This window comes from Oryzias latipes, chromosome 2 (genome assembly GCF_053564925.1).
Source record: "Oryzias latipes strain Hd-rR chromosome 2, Olatipes_Hd-rR_3.1".
NCBI lineage: Eukaryota > Metazoa > Chordata > Actinopteri > Beloniformes > Adrianichthyidae > Oryzias > Oryzias latipes.
In genome coordinates this window covers 28,708,558-28,726,067 of record NC_136238.1, presented here as the reverse complement: position 1 = coordinate 28,726,067, position 17,510 = coordinate 28,708,558, and the positions used below count along the sequence as shown (strand labels likewise).

General features: G+C 40.9%; 1 non-coding gene across 1 annotated transcript; it reads right to left on the bottom strand.

Annotated features, from left to right (window-relative positions):
• Window positions 1-16,152: 16,152 nt before the first annotated feature.
• trnar-ucg (transfer RNA arginine (anticodon UCG)) lies at window positions 16,153-16,225 on the bottom strand. Its single transcript has one exon. It is a non-coding gene; the product is annotated as a tRNA-Arg (tRNA).
• Between the last annotated feature and the right edge of the window lie 1,285 nt (window positions 16,226-17,510).

Genomic DNA, 17,510 nt, shown 5'->3' with positions numbered 1-17,510 from the left:
CATTTAAGTATGCCCTTGGATTGTGGACATTTCCAGCGTTGATGCTCATTTACCACCACTGGTCAGTGTCCCTCAGCATCTGTATGGACTTCATGTGCAGGAATGATTTGGCTAGACTACAGCGTTTCTTCCTTTTAAACTGCTGTTTAACAGATAGGCGGAACTGCTGGTTTCGAAGCTGCAGCTCTGATCCTTGGACATTTATGATGTGTCTCATTAGAGTCTTCATCACTGCTTCAAATTTCATCGCCTAGTTAAAGAAAAAGAAAAAGGAATTTAGAAAAGAGCAGCATTTTTTCAATGTTTTTACACAGTTACAATTAAAAGGATCACAAGAATTCTGAAACTCTGCACAACATGATATAATCTTGTCCTCACTGTCCTCCGGTAGACTGGCAACCTGTCCAGGGCGTGCCCTGCTCTTGCCCAACAGTAGCTCGTAAATCATTTAGGATCCCCATGACCCTTAAAAGGATTCAGTGAGTTCAGAGAATGGAGGGGGGGAGTTTTGAATTAAAAAAATAAACCGAAATACTTTTGAGGTGGTTTAGATTTTTCTTGGTGCATAACAATGCTAAAAGTTCTTTTTAAGTATAAAAAGGATTCCTTCTTGTGTTTGTGTTGCTGCAGTCCTCCCCCAGTATTGGATGACTGAAGAGGATCTCTGCAACCAGCAGAAGAACTTTAGAGTAGAACATGAGAAACAAGAACCTCCACATTATAAAAAAGAGCAGGAGGATCAAGAACCTCCTCAGATTAAAGAGGAGCAGGAGGAACAAGAACCTTCACATTATAAAGAAGAGCAAGCCGAACGACAACCTCCAAAGATTAAAGAGGAGCATGAGGAACAAGAACCTTCACATTATAAAGAAGAGCAAGACGAACAACAACCTCCAAAGATTAAAGAGGAGCATGAGGAACAAGAACCTTCACATTATAAAGAAGAGCAAGACGAACAACAACCTCCAAAGATTAAAGAGGAGCATGAGGAACAAGAACCTCCACACTTTAAAGAAGAACAAGAGGAACTAGTACTGCCAAAGATTAAAGAGGAACCAGAAGGAAACCAACATGAAGAATCAACATTAACTGCAGATGAAGAGACAGAATCAACATCAACTACAGATGAAGAGACAGACCCACAGAAAACGGATTCTGAAAGAGTCCGTAAAAAATATGGTATAAGCTTTCATCAATTGTCTCAAGTTAAAATTCTCATGAGAACTCACACAGGAGACAAACCTTATTCTTGTAAAGAATGTGATAAAGGTTTTAGTCAAATATCTGATTTCAAAAGACACATGAGAACTCACACAGGAGAAAAGCCTTTTTCTTGTAAAGAATGTAAAAAATATTTTTAATCAAATATCTCATCTCAAAACACACATGAGAACTCACACAGGAGAAAAGCCTTTTTCTTGTGAAGAGTGTAGTAAGAGTTTTAGTCAAATATCTACTCTCAAAAGACACATGAGAACTCACACAGGAGAAAAGCCTTATTCTTGTAAAGAATGTGATAAAGGTTTTAGTGAAATATCTGATTTCCAAAGACACATGAGAACTCACACAGGAGAAAAGCCTTTTTCTTGTAAAGAATGTAAAAAATATTTTTAATCAAATATCTCATCTCAAAACACACATGAGAACTCACACAGGAGAAAAGCCTTTGTCTTGTAAATATTGTGGCAAATGTATTAGAGATGAATATGATCTCAAAATTCACATGAGAATTCACACGGGAGAGAAGCCTTTTTCTTGTAAAGGATGTAAAAAAGTTTTGTGATCAAAGTTATAGTTGTTTATCTTATCTCAACAGACACATGAGAACTCACACAGGAGAATGGCCTTTTTCTTGTAAATATTGTGATACATGTTTTAGAGATGTATTTCATCTCAAAACACACATGAGAATTCATACAGAAGAAAGGCCTTTTTCTTGTAAAGAATGCAATAAAAGTTTTAGTTTTTTATGTTATCTCAAAATACACATGAGAACTCACACAGGAGAAATGCCATTTTCTTGTAAATATTGTGATAAATGTTTTAGTCAGATATCTCATCTCAAAACATACATGAGAATTCATACAGGAGATAAGCCTTTTTCTTGTAAAGAATGTGCTAAAAGTTTTAGTTTTTTATCTAATTTCAAAAAACACATGAAAACTCATATTGAAGTGAAACCTTTTTCCAATAAAAATTTATATAACGAAAATTCTCAACTTAAGAAACAAGCACAAAAGAAGCTTGTCCACTGCTTTAAGCTGCTGTTTTCTTTGGCGCATAGGAGAAATGCAGAGACAGACTGGGGCAAGGCTCTGTGTGTGCTGAAAGGTGCAGGTTTTGGCTAGCACATATGAAAAAAGGAGACGTGCGGCACAAGTCTGTGTGTCTCTGTGCGTGTGTATGTGTTGAAAGCAGTAGCGTTTTCTAGCGCATTTAGAAAGTAAGAAAGGAGAAGTGGGCACGCGCAGCGTCTGTGTGTGTGCTGTGTGTTTTGTGCTTGTGTAGGATAAGAAGGAAGGGAGACAAGAGCGCACAAGTGAGCGACCATTCAGTTTGTGATCAGTTAGGGAGAACAGTAACAAAAAAGTGTCCTCTAATAAAATCAGAGTCTGGATTTTTTTTATCAACCCACTCTAGAAACTCTGAGGGCCTGAACAGGGCATTAACGTGCCCGCGCCTTAACACCCAGTGCACCTCTTGTATGTGTCAAAGGAGGAAAAATCCCCCATGACTGAGACCGCGCCCTACCATCCGGTGCGCCCTGTGGTCGTGAAAATGTGGTACTGTATTTTCGTGACCATAAGGCGCAACTGGGTTATAGGACACAGTCTCAGTTATGGTTTGCTTTATCTGTATTGAAGGAAATTATATTTTTGGTCCTCACTTTAGAAGGGTTTCTCTGTCTTATTTTATTACGTTTTCTGTTTTACATATATCACTTGAAGTTTATTCCATAGCTTAAGTGTGTGCTTTAACTTTGTGCATTCCTGACCTCACATTCCTGAGATGTGACCTATGGACTGCAGCTGCACCCCTTCCCCTACAGAGGAGGGGGATGTTGACCTCTCGGGGCATTGGTCAAACAGCAGTCAGCAGAAATGTCTAATCTAAACCACGAGGAATAGATTATAGCTGTGAGAATCGCTCTGGATGTCCAGTTCTCAAGAAGAACAAAAGACTGAACTTTGACCCAGAACCTCCATGGATTTCCTGCTGTCAATCTGATTTGTTGTGGACAGGAAGGGACGGAGTTTACTGCAACACTAGGTGTCCCTTTGAAGTCATTCCCTGAGGAGAGGAACTGGTCACGGAGAATGACCCTCTACGATTGGCTGAAGGAGGAGACGGATCATCGATCAGCCAATGCAAGTGTTCCAGGGCGGAGATTCGACGTCATGTTTTCCGCGGGAGGAGGAAACCCGAATTCTCTTTAAAAGTCTGAGCAGAGCATAATTTTATTGTCTTCTTCTCTCTTGTGGCTTTTCATGTAAAACGCCTGTAACTTCTTGCGTTTTGAAGGCCTTCTAAAATGAGGACCCAGATCTGTTTTAATTCTGTCTTAGAACTTTTGTTAGGGAATAAACCTTCTGTGACTTTATCCGGCTGAATCTTGGTCTTATATCTCTCCCGACTAATAGAACATGCGTGGAAAAATCTCAGAGCGAAAGATATTTTCCTACAAACTTGGTGACCCGATACGTGAAGTCGGGGAACGGTACATGGATCGAGCCGGTGACGTATTTTTCGTATTTTTTGAGACTTTCAGTGTAAAGTCTGGGCACGCTTCCTCCCGTCCACTTGGTCGACTTCTCACGCGGCCGCATACAAAAACAGGTAAGCAGAAGCCTGCTGCAAAATTCTGCATATTGATTAAGTTATCTCATAGTTAAATAACTCAAATTGAACGAGATTTCGAGTGAGTGGGCGGTAGAGCTTCCCCCGAAAATAAACAAATAAATAAATAGATAGATAAATAAATACATAAATAAATAAGAAAATAAATAAATAGATAGATAGATAGATAAATAAATAAATACATAAATAAAAGTTGACCCAAACTTTAAAGGGATGGTTGACTGTTAGTTTGTGACACCTAGTGTGCAACAACAGTACAGAAAAGGTATCCTAGGTTTATCGGTTGTGTTTGAAGAAATGTATTTAAAATGCATAAGGTTCCGTCTGTTTGTCCTAGAGACGCCCAAGGCGTAAAAACAGTGTAGTTTAGGAACTAATTTTTGCGCGTTTAGGTAATTTGGAAGACACTAACGGGGCAGCGGCCTCGACAAATTATTTTTTTAGATGGAGAGTGACCAAAGAAGGATTCGAAATTAACATCACAGGAAAATATGAGGTATATGATGCATTTTGTCCGGACAAAATACGACTGGGGTGGAACAGACAATACGACGACGGACGACGGTGACGATTTGACTTGACAACAGCGGAGCAAATGACTTGAATGTGGATGAATGGAATGGAATGTATGAGATTTTGGAAAGAATGGGATGAAAAAGTGTTTGAAATCTGTGAATTTTAACCTTATTTCCACATTTCCTTGTTTATTGTGTCTATGGCCGCAGCCATCTTGTTTACGTCGAATGGACCAATGACTGGAGGTTTTAGTTGCTTTCGAATGTGTCGATGCCTATGATTGACTTTGTTAGTACCACGTGGCCGGCGAGCCGGCGTCCCCGGAAATCGTAATGGCGACACACGCTAAACTTTTACAGTTAGAGTTTGGGATCTAATCTGCGGTAAAATCATGGCGGGGATCGTCGTTATCGAGCGTGGTGATGACCTCGGTTGTAAGACGTCGTTTAAAAACAAATTTCAGTGGGTTTTCAGTTCGCAGAAAAAGGTTTTTAAGTAGCGCTGCGCCTCCGACGGAAGCCTCTGTCACCACGGCGAGGAGATGACTGCATGCAGCAGCCGTCTCTGGTCGAACGAAAACTACTTTCTCGGGAGGTTCCCCAAATCTTTTCAAAAACATGGTGAGGTAGCATCGGTCTAAAACATTTTGTGTAAAATAATTTTGAAATTATTTCGGTTTTTGTATTTTGAATATCTTTCTCTCATTTATTTGTATTTCCTAATTACCAAGATTTAGTTCAGTTTTGCTCAAAGACGTTTTATTGAAATTAGTTATAAGCATTTGGTTCTTTTAGACTCAGACTCCCTTAAAACAGAATTTTTGCAATGTTTGATTTTGTTTGTATGTTTGTTTTGATATTTCCCAGATCGTTAGGATTTTTGTGAAGTGCACAGCTGTGAATGTTTGAATGTGAAGCACATGACTGGCGGTTTTGTTCGTTTGAATCAGAATCAAGCATATTTGAAAATTGTTATAAGAGAAAGATGAGAAAAGAGAAGGGGAAATATTAACACTAGTTAGAAAAGATTCATTTCAGTGAAATGGTTTATTTTTGTGTGTAAGGTACCTAATTTGTTTTGTCCTTTGGTTTGGTTTTGAGAAAATTGTTAGAAGTTCTTGTTTGCGTCTTGATTGTCTGTGTTTTAACAAACCTGTTGTAGTTTAGAGTGTGAATTGTGTTTTTTGATTAAATAAGGAAAACTGAATAGAGAATTAGGAGAATAGAAAGTTTTTAGCAGTTCATTTTTCACAGAAAGAGGTTGGTGCTGTCATCTTCTAGGTGACAAAGAGCAGAGGTTGATGGGAAGAGTGCAGCTCCACCCAAAACTATTTGAGGAGGTTTAACCATTACCCAATGTTGTAACATTCATTTTACACTAATTGGAATTCCTAATTCCCATGATGGTCAGAATGAAAGGTGCACAATTTTGTATATAGAACATGGACAGTGCTCAGCAACAGCATTGAACAAACAAAGGCCTTCTATGACGGTGTAAGAGAAGTGTTTTAATTGTGAGCAGGCGGAAGGAGTAATTATATGACATGACCCCCATGTAACACCCCCCCTTTTTCCCCTCTGTAAGCAGTTCCCATCTGTGGCATGGAGGACGGTAGGCTGATCTGCAGGTCATAAAAGTGCTGTAGTATAAAGGACATTTTGTGTGTTAGAACATTTACACTTTGTAGAATCTTTGCGATCAGCTGCCACAGTATGAACTGTGATGGTTAGTACTAAGAGGCACTCAGTTTTGGTTTGCATTCAAGTTTGAAAGATAAAGATGTTACTGTATTTTAGCAATTGTAGGTTCTGCAGCTTTAAGGAAAAGTTTGGATTGGTCAGATTGTTATTTTTAGCAATTATCTAGATTCTTATTAGGACCAGCAAGCCCTTCAGGACAAGTCAAACTAAGGGTGTTAATGTTAAACTGTAATGCTCAATTGATCTTGCTTTTTGATAAAGAACTGAATAAATAGCTGTTAGAATGTGTCTAAGAAAGTGTATTTTTTTGAACATTTTGCTCCGCACCCGTTATATTGGTCACAGACAGATTTAGGGATTTTTTTCTTGAATAGACTTTTGTCGCTGATCAACTGCCTTTTGCAGCCACGGTGTTGGCATTTAGCCTGAACAGGACACTAATGATTTTTCTAAATTTTTGTCCTTGGAAGCACATAACTTTATGTTTGCAGGAAAGGCAGCCCAGATAAGAGTGAAGTCCAGACCCCTCCTTAACCCTCATAAATCTTCATGCAGAACATTCTTCTGCCTAAGGGATACAAGAGCATGAGCAGATGCTCACACCTCCCCCAAAAGGACCTCAGTTAGCCAGAAGGGGGCCGAGTCAGAGGTGACTGACCCTGAGGTTAAGATAACTACTTCAATCATGTAAAGTATTACTGCACATTTGCAGGTAATAGAAAGGAGAAAGGGAGGAGTTGAGCAGCTGAAAAATCCACACATGATAAATGGTGTTTAAAAATAATAACATGAATTTTCAGTTTTGATGCCCTCAGAGACAGCAGAAGTGACGTGTCATGCTCAGCCATTCGTAAGTCGGGGACAGGAGAACATGGTGAAAACCCTGGGACACGTGAGCCACCCAGGAGACCCTAGCAGCATCTGGAAATGGCATCTGTGGCACTCCAAACCCTTGGGCATGTGATAGCCCACAACGAGGTACCCAACAGCAGAATGCACAGACCCAGAGGCAGAGGGTCTGGAGGAAAAATGAACAGTACCCACGACCACTCCAAGCCCCTGCTCCACCGTGGCGAGGACCACAGGGCAAGTCGGACAATACCACTTGATGATGCAGGAGCCATTGTCTTTTCCAAGATGAGAGGTAACCACTGATGACTCTAGTGGACACTACCTGCTCTGACAAATGAACAAATGACTCCTCAAAACCTGCAAAAGACCATCCGACTGACTTTTGACCAGATGGTGGAACATTCATGCGTGCATTCACTAAACACGCCTGTGAATCTGTTGGGATGGGACAGTCTTGTCAAAAACAGGAGCCAGCAGACTGGATGCCATGCCAGACCCCACAGCCAACCCCTACTGCAGACAACCAGAGGGCCCTGAAACGCCAGGTGGTTTCATGGGTTTCAGGTGTGAAAGCCATGACTCCTGTCCTCAAAGCTCTATTTCCGCCTCCGAATGGTCTGACCTGTACACTCTAGGATTGACAGTACACGGTAATATTTCAGTAGGTAGAAGGCCACACGTGGCATTTGAACTACACTGACATATATTAACCCTGAGGGCGAGCAGCTTATTGTGCATTCATACACTCACAAATGCAATGATACTAGCTGTCAGACACAGCTGTATCCCACATAGGATTAGCACCCCCTGGTCATGAGGCTCTGCAACTCAGTCCTATGACTAAGTGGGGCATTAACAACACATTGGTAGAATTGTGTTTTTTCAGGTGTTCACTTTCTTCCCTCAATAAAAATGTACAGGTTAACCGTTCATCCAACGACAAATTCCTGAGTTCTGGACCATTTCTGTATTAACAAACATCGTGGCAGACAGCAGACAGCTCATGAAGATGCAGAGGTGCTGTTAAACACGCTCTCTGATGCTTCATGCTCCACAGGTTCATTTGATGTTGGTTCATGTTCCACGATTCCCTAGTGGTGCTTCAGGTAATTGCAGGAGCACAAGTTTTTAGATCTCAGTAATGCTGGTGCAGGAAGCAGATGGAGGGATGAAGGAAACTTTGACTGGTTTGTGGAACTCTGGTGTAGCATTCACATTCTTCCTAGTACTTCTTTTAGACTGGTCTTGAAAGCAGATGGTAAAATTTATTGCATAGCATATGATTTAAGGACTGTTAATTATGTCACTATTACTCTAGTTCTACCCGTTCCTGATCCATATTGCATGCTGTCAACTTTAGCTCAACAATGTGTGTTGTTCACTGCCATTGATTTAGCAAACCCTTATTTTTGCATTCCATTACGTGAAAATAACAGACAGTTATTCGCATTTTAGTACATAGGTGTTAATAAAATTTCCTGGCATTTTCAGTCACTGTTTGCAGTCTCTCTGACAAGATATTGTGCTACTAGAAGGTAGCAGCTAGCTGAACAGACTGTTGAAACCTGCCTGTGAGTAATAACAGATCTTCTGTTGCAGTTGTATGTTTGAGTTTTGAAATGCAACAGGAATTTGCACTTTCGCAGAAGGGAAGTCTCATATTTAGGCAGAACTGTTTTTAGCATAGGTTGTTCAATGTATATAGAGCGTAGGATGTCTACTTTGCAGCCTAAACATCTGGAAATAGTTTGGACATGTTGATTTTCTTGTGGTTGTAGTAGACACTTCTTTGTTTTGTGAAACACATGGACACCTTGAGGTTGATGATAAATGACGAGGGTGTGACTAACCTTACGGCAGTAAGGCAACGACAATACGTGGTTCCATTTCTTTCTGTTGTTATCCTGCCTTCCATAGGAATGTGGACAGACAGCTTGTTCACCTTACCGGTGCACAAAACTGTTTCTATATTTTTACTTTCAATTGCTCTAGTTTGTGTATTTATGCCTTATCTTTGTTTAGATCTGCATGGTTTCACCCAACTAGTGTCCTGGGGTTTCCCCCAGGCCAAGAGAGGGTGGAAAGGAGGTATTAATGATTCGTTGCAGGAAATTGTTTTAGTATTATCATGGTTTCAATTATCTTTGTTTCAATTATCATCGTTTGAATGTATTTGTTTAGAAAGAAGGTTTAAATGTTAATTTTGATAGACCTTTTTACCTTTTTAGAGCTTTGTGTGTCTGTTCATCTGGTTATCTCATCCAAAGCGAGGATGAAGGGGTTTTACGACACTGTCCTGAGGTGATAAGTAACGGAGGTGGAGTTAGAATCCACCACATGGGTCATTAGACGACAGCCCCTAATAAACTTGTCTTTATCTTGAATTTGCATACTCTCACCTATGTTTTCCATGAAAACAGCACGAGGAGAAGCAGACTATGGAGAGGACAATGTGGTGGACATTCCCATCACATCTCTTCTGTGCATTTTTATTCTTGTCTTGTCGTGTTTTGTCTTTTTATTTTATTATTGTCTTTTGTTCTTGTTTTATTTTTTAAGTTTCTGACCCTAACCCTAATCAATATTTAGATCCACAGCAGACTCATCTTGGGGAGACACCCCAAGCTCTTTTCAAACGTTCTGTTGTATCACATGTGTCAGATGGAATAATTACCAGGCTCATTCAGAAGTCCATAGGGGGCCAGGTCCAAGCTTGCCAGAGCTTGTGGGACATGCAGGAGGAGGACACGAGTGGTCAAGGCCCTGAATGACTTTTTGGATTTTGTTGCAATACTAACTAACTAACTAACTAACTAAGAATGTTAACTAAGAATATTGCTATTCTTATTTATGTGGGCCATATGAATCGCAGCTTCTCCGATGGGACCCCCATGGAGGACATGGAAGAAATTTTCTGAATTACGCTTGATGTCATGTTTAACATTTCTATCTTTACTCTTTCGTTGCCTGTGTGATTTTTGATTCTGCCTTAATATGTCTCAATTTCTCCCCTTAATTCCAGGTGTTCTTTTCTTACAGGAAGTGTTATTTTGATTGTCTTTGCTCTCTTTTTATATTTTTATACTTTTATACTATAATATACAGAATGTTTCTGTCTGAATGTAGGCTGATATGTTTTGATTGTGTAATGTGATAATGTGTTTTTATTTTTGTGTGGCCTCACTTCATGAGGCCAAGAGAGGGAACTGAAGGAAATTATATTTTTGGTCCTCACTTTAGAAGGGTTTCTCTGTCTTATTTTATTACGTTTTCTGTTTTACATATATCACTTGAAGTTTATTCCATAGCTTAAGTGTGTGCTTTAACTTTGTGCATTCCTGACCTCACATTCCTGAGATGTGACCTATGGACTGCAGCTGCACCCCTTCCCCTACAGAGGAGGGGGATGTTGACCTCTCGGGGCATTGGTCAAACAGCAGTCAGCAGAAATGTCTAATCTAAACCACGAGGAATAGATTATAGCTGTGAGAATCGCTCTGGATGTCCAGTTCTCAAGAAGAACAAAAGACTGAACTTTGACCCAGAACCTCCATGGATTTCCTGCTGTCAATCTGATTTGTTGTGGACAGGAAGGGACGGAGTTTACTGCAACACTAGGTGTCCCTTTGAAGTCATTCCCTGAGGAGAGGAACTGGTCACGGAGAATGACCCTCTACGATTGGCTGAAGGAGGAGACGGATCATCGATCAGCCAATGCAAGTGTTCCAGGGCGGAGATTCGACGTCATGTTTTCCGCGGGAGGAGGAAACCCGAATTCTCTTTAAAAGTCTGAGCAGAGCATAATTTTATTGTCTTCTTCTCTCTTGTGGCTTTTCATGTAAAACGCCTGTAACTTCTTGCGTTTTGAAGGCCTTCTAAAATGAGGACCCAGATCTGTTTTAATTCTGTCTTAGAACTTTTGTTAGGGAATAAACCTTCTGTGACTTTATCCGGCTGAATCTTGGTCTTATATCTCTCCCGACTAATAGAACATGCGTGGAAAAATCTCAGAGCGAAAGATATTTTCCTACAGTATTTAATACATACAAAAGGTGCACCGGGTTTTAAGGCACGGGTAAGTTAACACATACCAGTAAAACACGCCTGCTAGTGTTGAACCGTTACTGCGTTGTTTCTGACTGCGGTCGAAAGACCCAAGGGAGATCCTCTCCAGGGCCGATGGGGGATCTTCCTTCAGGGTTCACTTCTCTGTTTGGACCCTCAGAGCCTCCAGAGCAGGTTAATTAAAAAAAAAAAAACAGTCTTTGTTCTTTTAGAGGAAATGAACCAGTCTCTGTTCTTTTAGAGGAAATGAACCAGTCTCTGTTCTTTTAGAGGAAATGATAATTATTACTGTTCTCTGTAACCGAGGAACACAAACGGAATGCACGCTCACGCACTCGCTTGCACTGAGGGCTCCCCCCCTCCTTCCTGCACAACACAGTGGCTTCAGCACACACACACTCAGTGTGTGTTTAAAAAGGCAGCGGGAGTTGGTTATGATTTACTTTTCATTTTTTCAGTCATAAATGAGGATCCAAAACTCCATCAAAGTCCTAATACTCTTTATCTGACATGAACAGCTGGGCTAAATTTCTATCAAACAAGCCAGGTTCCCTTTCGTCATTGTCAGAGTCTTTCTGGTGGCCGTCTGGCTCCTCATGAATGATGCCAGCTTTTGCTAAAGCTCGAAGAACAGTCCATGCAGAAATGTTAGCCCAAGCTTTTACAATCCATTCATCCATTCACAAAGTGTGGCATAACTCGCCCGGCGCTGCCTCCCAAAACAACAAAAGCTGACGTTTCCTGACCTGTTGGACATATCCTACCGCCCTGCTCCCGTTCTTCTGGACATTATGACTCACCAGGATGTTAAAAGTCAGCGGCGCTTCGTCCATATTGGTGATGTGGCTGGGCTGGAGGTGTTTGTCAACGATCTTTCTACTGCACTAGGAGTGGAAGATGAACAGCTTTTCATTGTAGTCCGCAGGAAGTCGCTGCAGCATTGCAAACCTAGCCTGGATGGAAAGATGATGGCGTTTCATAAGGTGAAGGTGAATATTTTCTCTGTTAATAGCGTTACTGCCCTCAGTCGAATGGTGACTGCAGAGAAGCGTCTCCAAACTGTTCGCTGATCGTAAATCCATCGAGTCGCCTTTTTTCCACGGAAATTTAGCTGCGTAATCTTGACTTTTGGAGTTCGTTTTCTAGCTTCCTCCACTTGTGAATCATGGATTCATTCATCTTGAATTTTCTGCAGCTGCTCCCATGTTCCACCTTGTAGCTGATAGCTTGCAGTTTAAACCGTGCAACAGGGTTACATAACTGCCTGAATAAAATGTATGCTGATAAAGTAAGTTTTGAATGCTTTAAAAAGAAATAATAAAATAGAACATTTAGTTTTTAGTATAAAATTACTTTTTTGAATATTACTTTTCTTTCTTTTGACTATGATTTTGAACAAGAAATGTGTCTTGTTGGATTACTTCAAAATAAGTCACAGTTTCAAGGCATCAACATCGAGTCACTCGAAAAAAAAGTGCATGCATAGTTTCTAGAACTACAGATAGAATGTCAGGAAAAGAAGATGCCTGCACAATGGAAACAATCAAACACTGATGAACTTTACATGCTTTTAATTTTTTGTGGCATTAATTTATTCATGTAATGTAAATATAGAACATTGATCAAATGTTTAGATATAATCACTACCATCCTTAATGTCACAGCAGTGATGTCCTTAACAAGAGGCAGTGTGGTTTATGAACAACAACGCAATAGAAAATCAATTATTGGGTTGTGTAGATAAAGCTGTAACAGAGCAGCTCCTGCCATATGCCTGCAGAAAATTTCCAGTTAGCCTACTTTGGCTCTTAATTAGCTCACTTGTTTTTGTTAGTTTGTTTTATCATTCTCTTATTATAATCTCTTTTTTTGACAAACATGGACTTGCACCCAGTAAGAGGCATGCCTGATACTATTTTTGTGGACTACTTCCCAAAACTTCTGGGCCCGAAACAATCCGCTAATGTATTCTCTACACAATCAGCTGTTGTCCCCTGGCAAGACAAAATGCTGTCAGAGATTGCTGGTTTTTTTTTTACAGCGCTTTGGTAACAACATTTTCCCTGCCATACTATCAATAAAACATGCACACAGAACCACATTGATGCAGTCATTTACGTAAAAGGAGGCAGAAGTAAACATTGAATGGAAGTAAATGAAGAGTTTTCTAACATCCTGAGAACATCTTTCTCATACACCTTTTTTGGGTTGTCATCTATAAGCTACAACCATCAGAATCCAACTAAATCTGCTAAACTTCAAATTTCTTTTTTTAATAGATGGACCTGTAAAGAGAAATGTGTTGTTTTTGATGATCCTGGTTTAATCTTCATCTCTTGAACAGTTTAATTGTGGTTGTAGTTTATGCTGATACAATGTGTCTTTGCCTGTGTTACCATGACAACACTGGAAATGTTTGGTTCAATTTAAACACTTTTTATGTGATCGGTAATAGTTTTGAAAAGTAGTGACTACAGTTTATATTTTTTGGGTCATATGAGCAAATCATTTCTTTAGGAAAGGATTTTCTCCAAAATGTATGAAGGAAGAGGCAGATAAAGAACCAGACTGGTGTTTCTGTCTGGTGTTCTTGTGATTCCTGTTTTCCAATAGACATTAGAACTGTTCCTCTGTTCTTTTTGGTTCTCAGTGTTCTGTTCCAGTCTTTACTGTGAATAATAAAGTGGACGTGAACATCAGTCAGAAGTGTGGAGTCTTTCTCACAGTGTGGGTTTCTGCTGTTTGTTGCTTCTCTGCTGGTTCCAAAGCTGGACTCTACAAGTCCAGTTCTGACTGCTGAACTCAGGACTGAGGTGAGATCACAGAGCTCCATCAGAAGCTGTGAAGAAGACTGAAACAAACAAACGGCTTCTCTGTAGTTTTATCATCAGTCTGAGTGCAGCAGTGAGGTTCAGCTCCACAGAAATCTGTAAACTTCAGTCTGGCTTTGAGTCTCTTTGAAATCCAGATTTGGTCTTGGAAGATGAATTCAGCATTTGCAGCTTTTATGATGTGTTTTCAGATAAGATAAGATATTTCTTTATTAGTCCCACCAAGGGGAAGTTTCCTTGTTGCAGCAGCAGTACAGGTAAGAGAGGAGAATATAAAAAAAAAAAAAATATATATATATATATTTTTACTTTTATCTGTTTTATCTTTTGAACAGGTTAGTCTTTTCACAGTAAACCTGCAAAAATGTTTCCAGGATGTTGGGATACTAAAAAGATTGATAAATTTAATCAAATGTTTTTTTCCTAAATAAAATGTGTTTAGTTTTGTAGATTAATCAGTTTTAAGTTAAATCTATTGTTACTCATTTAATGCATTTATATTTAAATGTAAATATTGGTCATTGATGCAAATACAGTAAAAAGGAAGGACTTTTATTTTGAAGTCTCATTATGTATCCGTGCAGCTCTTCCTGTAGACATGGTTTTAGTTTTGGAGGAGACGACCTTGAGATGAAGGAAGATGGTAAGAACAGAGCAGGAACAATCCGTCCAGACAGGCAAAGGGAATTGTTTCCCACAATCCCTTGGGGTGCTGATCTAACAGCAACACCAAGTTACACCTTAGGTTAGACGCCACTAAATCCTATTCAAATGGACACGCCATGCTGCTTCATAGTGGAAGATAAAAAGTCACACAAACACATAATAATCATACAATAACAATATAATAATAGTTCTTAAAATAGAAGTTCATATCAGGCAGAATTGTTGAACAGCTAAACCGAGCCATATGAGACTCTGAATGGAACTGAATTGAGATTTTAGCGTATCGTTACACCCCTAGACATAAATTTGATGGAGAAATCAATAGAATCTGCAGTTTGGATCAGTTTCTATTGAAAAAGGCTGCATAAATATGACAGACAGCTTTCAGGTTCAGATGCAGTTCTGAAAAACAGCAGAAACATGATCTGATGGAGGCTCTCATTTATCCTCATTATTCTTCCAAACAGCCCAATCAAGTTGGCCCAAAGGCACATTGGCAGAGCAACATGTTGTCTATGAAGAACCTACTCAGCTGTGCTACAAATAACAACAAACATCCAAACCACAACGCTAAACAATCAAGACCAACACAACTGTCAACATCCAGAATCCAGCAAATATCCCAAACAGAACATTATTACCCACAATGCACCTGAACAGGTCCTGCAGCAGACAGGGTCTTTCCAATAATTTTATTATTGAAGACGTTTCCAGAAGCAGCAGCAGACTGTGTTCCCATGACAACGCTGAACTCAGCTGCTGCTCTGCAGGAGAAAGTCTGCAGCTCCTCAGTCAGGAAGCTCTTTCAAGCTCGTGCACATCTGTCAGTGCAGCAGCAGAAAGCCTGTTTCCCTGCAGGAAGTCTGAGACTTTTCAAAGTAAGAGCCTCATGTTGGCAGAGATGGGTTGGATTCTTTGATGCTCCAGTGTCTTTTGGATTCAGGATGAGTTCATGCAGATCTAGAAATCCCACCATGATGATCATCCTTGAGGAATTTCAAAATAAAAGACTCACAAACACCACAATCACTGCTGGATGATAAATACATTTACTCTTTATTTTCTGTCAATAAGTAATATTTATCAATGAATCCTTGATTGTAAATGATGGATCTAAAGTTGAAAAGAAGTCAAAGTGCTGACTCAGCACAGATCAAAGGAGACACAGATGATTTCCTGGAATGAAGAAAACATCAAACATCATGATGTGATCTGGAACTGAGCTGTTCTTCAGAAGATCCTCCCAAACATGGAAACTGTTGCTGCAACACGTGAAGGTTTGGTTCTGTTGCTAGTGAGATCTGATGGATCAGAACCAGACTTCTGTCAGCTGGAACTGGGGCTTCTTCCAGACCATGTGACCTCATGGACAAAGTTCCAACATGGTTTCAATGAAATGTGGAGGTTTTCCAGGAAACGTTGCTGCAGTTCCTCCGTCTCATCAAATGAGAGATTTCTCTGCACTAAAGAAGAAAATCTTCCAGAACAGCTTCAAGCTGCAGCAAAACTGTTTCCATCATTCTGAGGACATTTTTTAGGCTTCATGTGAAGAAAAGAAACTGTTTGAAAAGATGAAAACAGAAACAAAGAGGTTTCTAGAAGCTGCAGTTACAAAGAACAGCCAGCAGGTGTCTCACTGTGGGAGTCTCTGGAAGATCTGCCTCCAACCATGAAGGGATTTGAACCCTCAGTCTTCTGATCCGAAGTCAGACGCCTTGTCCATTAGGCCACATGGTCTGTGAGAACAGCCAGGTCCACATGGAGTTGGAGGAAGCTGAAAAAGAGGAGGAAATTCAGAAGAGGAAGGTGGAGGAAGAGGAGGCGTGCTCCTCCTCATGAGTCCTGAAGCTGCACCGTCAGCTGCAGAGCTTCAGAGCTGCTTCCTTCTCAGACTTTCCACTTTCTTTGGCTCTCTGGCTCTGATGCTGCTGCTGCTGCAGAAAAACCAGCAGCTGCAGAAAAACTCTGCAGAGACTCACAGAGAGAGGATGGAGGCAGCAGATGAAGCTGCTGCAGACTGGGGGCGGAGCCTGGAGATGACTGCTGAAGGTCAGAGGGCGGAGCTTCATCAGGATGAAGGTGCTGCTTGGATTCTGGCTGGATGTCCGTCTGTCCTCAGTCCTTTCATGGCTGCTGCTTCTCTTCTGCTGATGTTTCTGCAGGATGAAGCTGCTGGAAAACGCTGAGTCTCTTCTTTCTGTCATTTCAGTTACATCAATGTTCCAGTCTCACTTTAAATAAACTCCTGTCCTTCATCAGCCGTTGCCATGGAAACCAGCTGACTCCAGCAGCTCCAGAAGTTCCTAGTTGACACAAGTGGGTTGAGGCAGGAGGGATGTTTCTGGAAAAAGCATTTTCTGCTTCATCCCTGAGAAAGCTGAAGAAGAGGAGGAGTTCTGAGCGTCTTTTCTGGCGGGGACTCCTGCTTCACCTGCAGCCCATCTCCACCCTCTGACTGTGTTCCTGACTGCTGTTCCAGCTCATGGCCGCCAGTCTGTCAGCTAACGTCTGATGGGATGGAGCTGACATCTGCTAGAAGATTTCCTGTCAGACATCAGACGTCTAGCAGCTGCTCTGCTCTCTGATCACTCTGTCAGGAATGGTGTCTGGTCCAGCAGACCTCTGGGCGTTAACTCTTCATGGAGTCTTCCTCATGGCAGCCATTGTGAGACAGAGCAGCTGGTGGTCAGGAGGAGGGATGGTCTTCCTGGCTGTCATGTTGTTCTGAGCCTCAAACAGCCTAGAGGTCATTGGCTGCATCTAGAATGGAGGTGTGACTGTCACAGGCAGGTGATGATGTCCTGTAGTTGGAGATCACCTGGATGCTCTGTCACATGTGGCGGGAATCTCTGCTGTTCTGGAAGTGGATTCTCTGAGCATGTGGCACAAAGGTGGAAGTTTCTTCTTCTTCTGATGATTCAAACCTGGAAAAGAGTTTAGTTTGTCTGATCAGGAAACTGAAAATGAGGACGTCAGCGGAGCAGAAAGAGGAGGAACACCGTCAACAATCATGTTGGAGCTC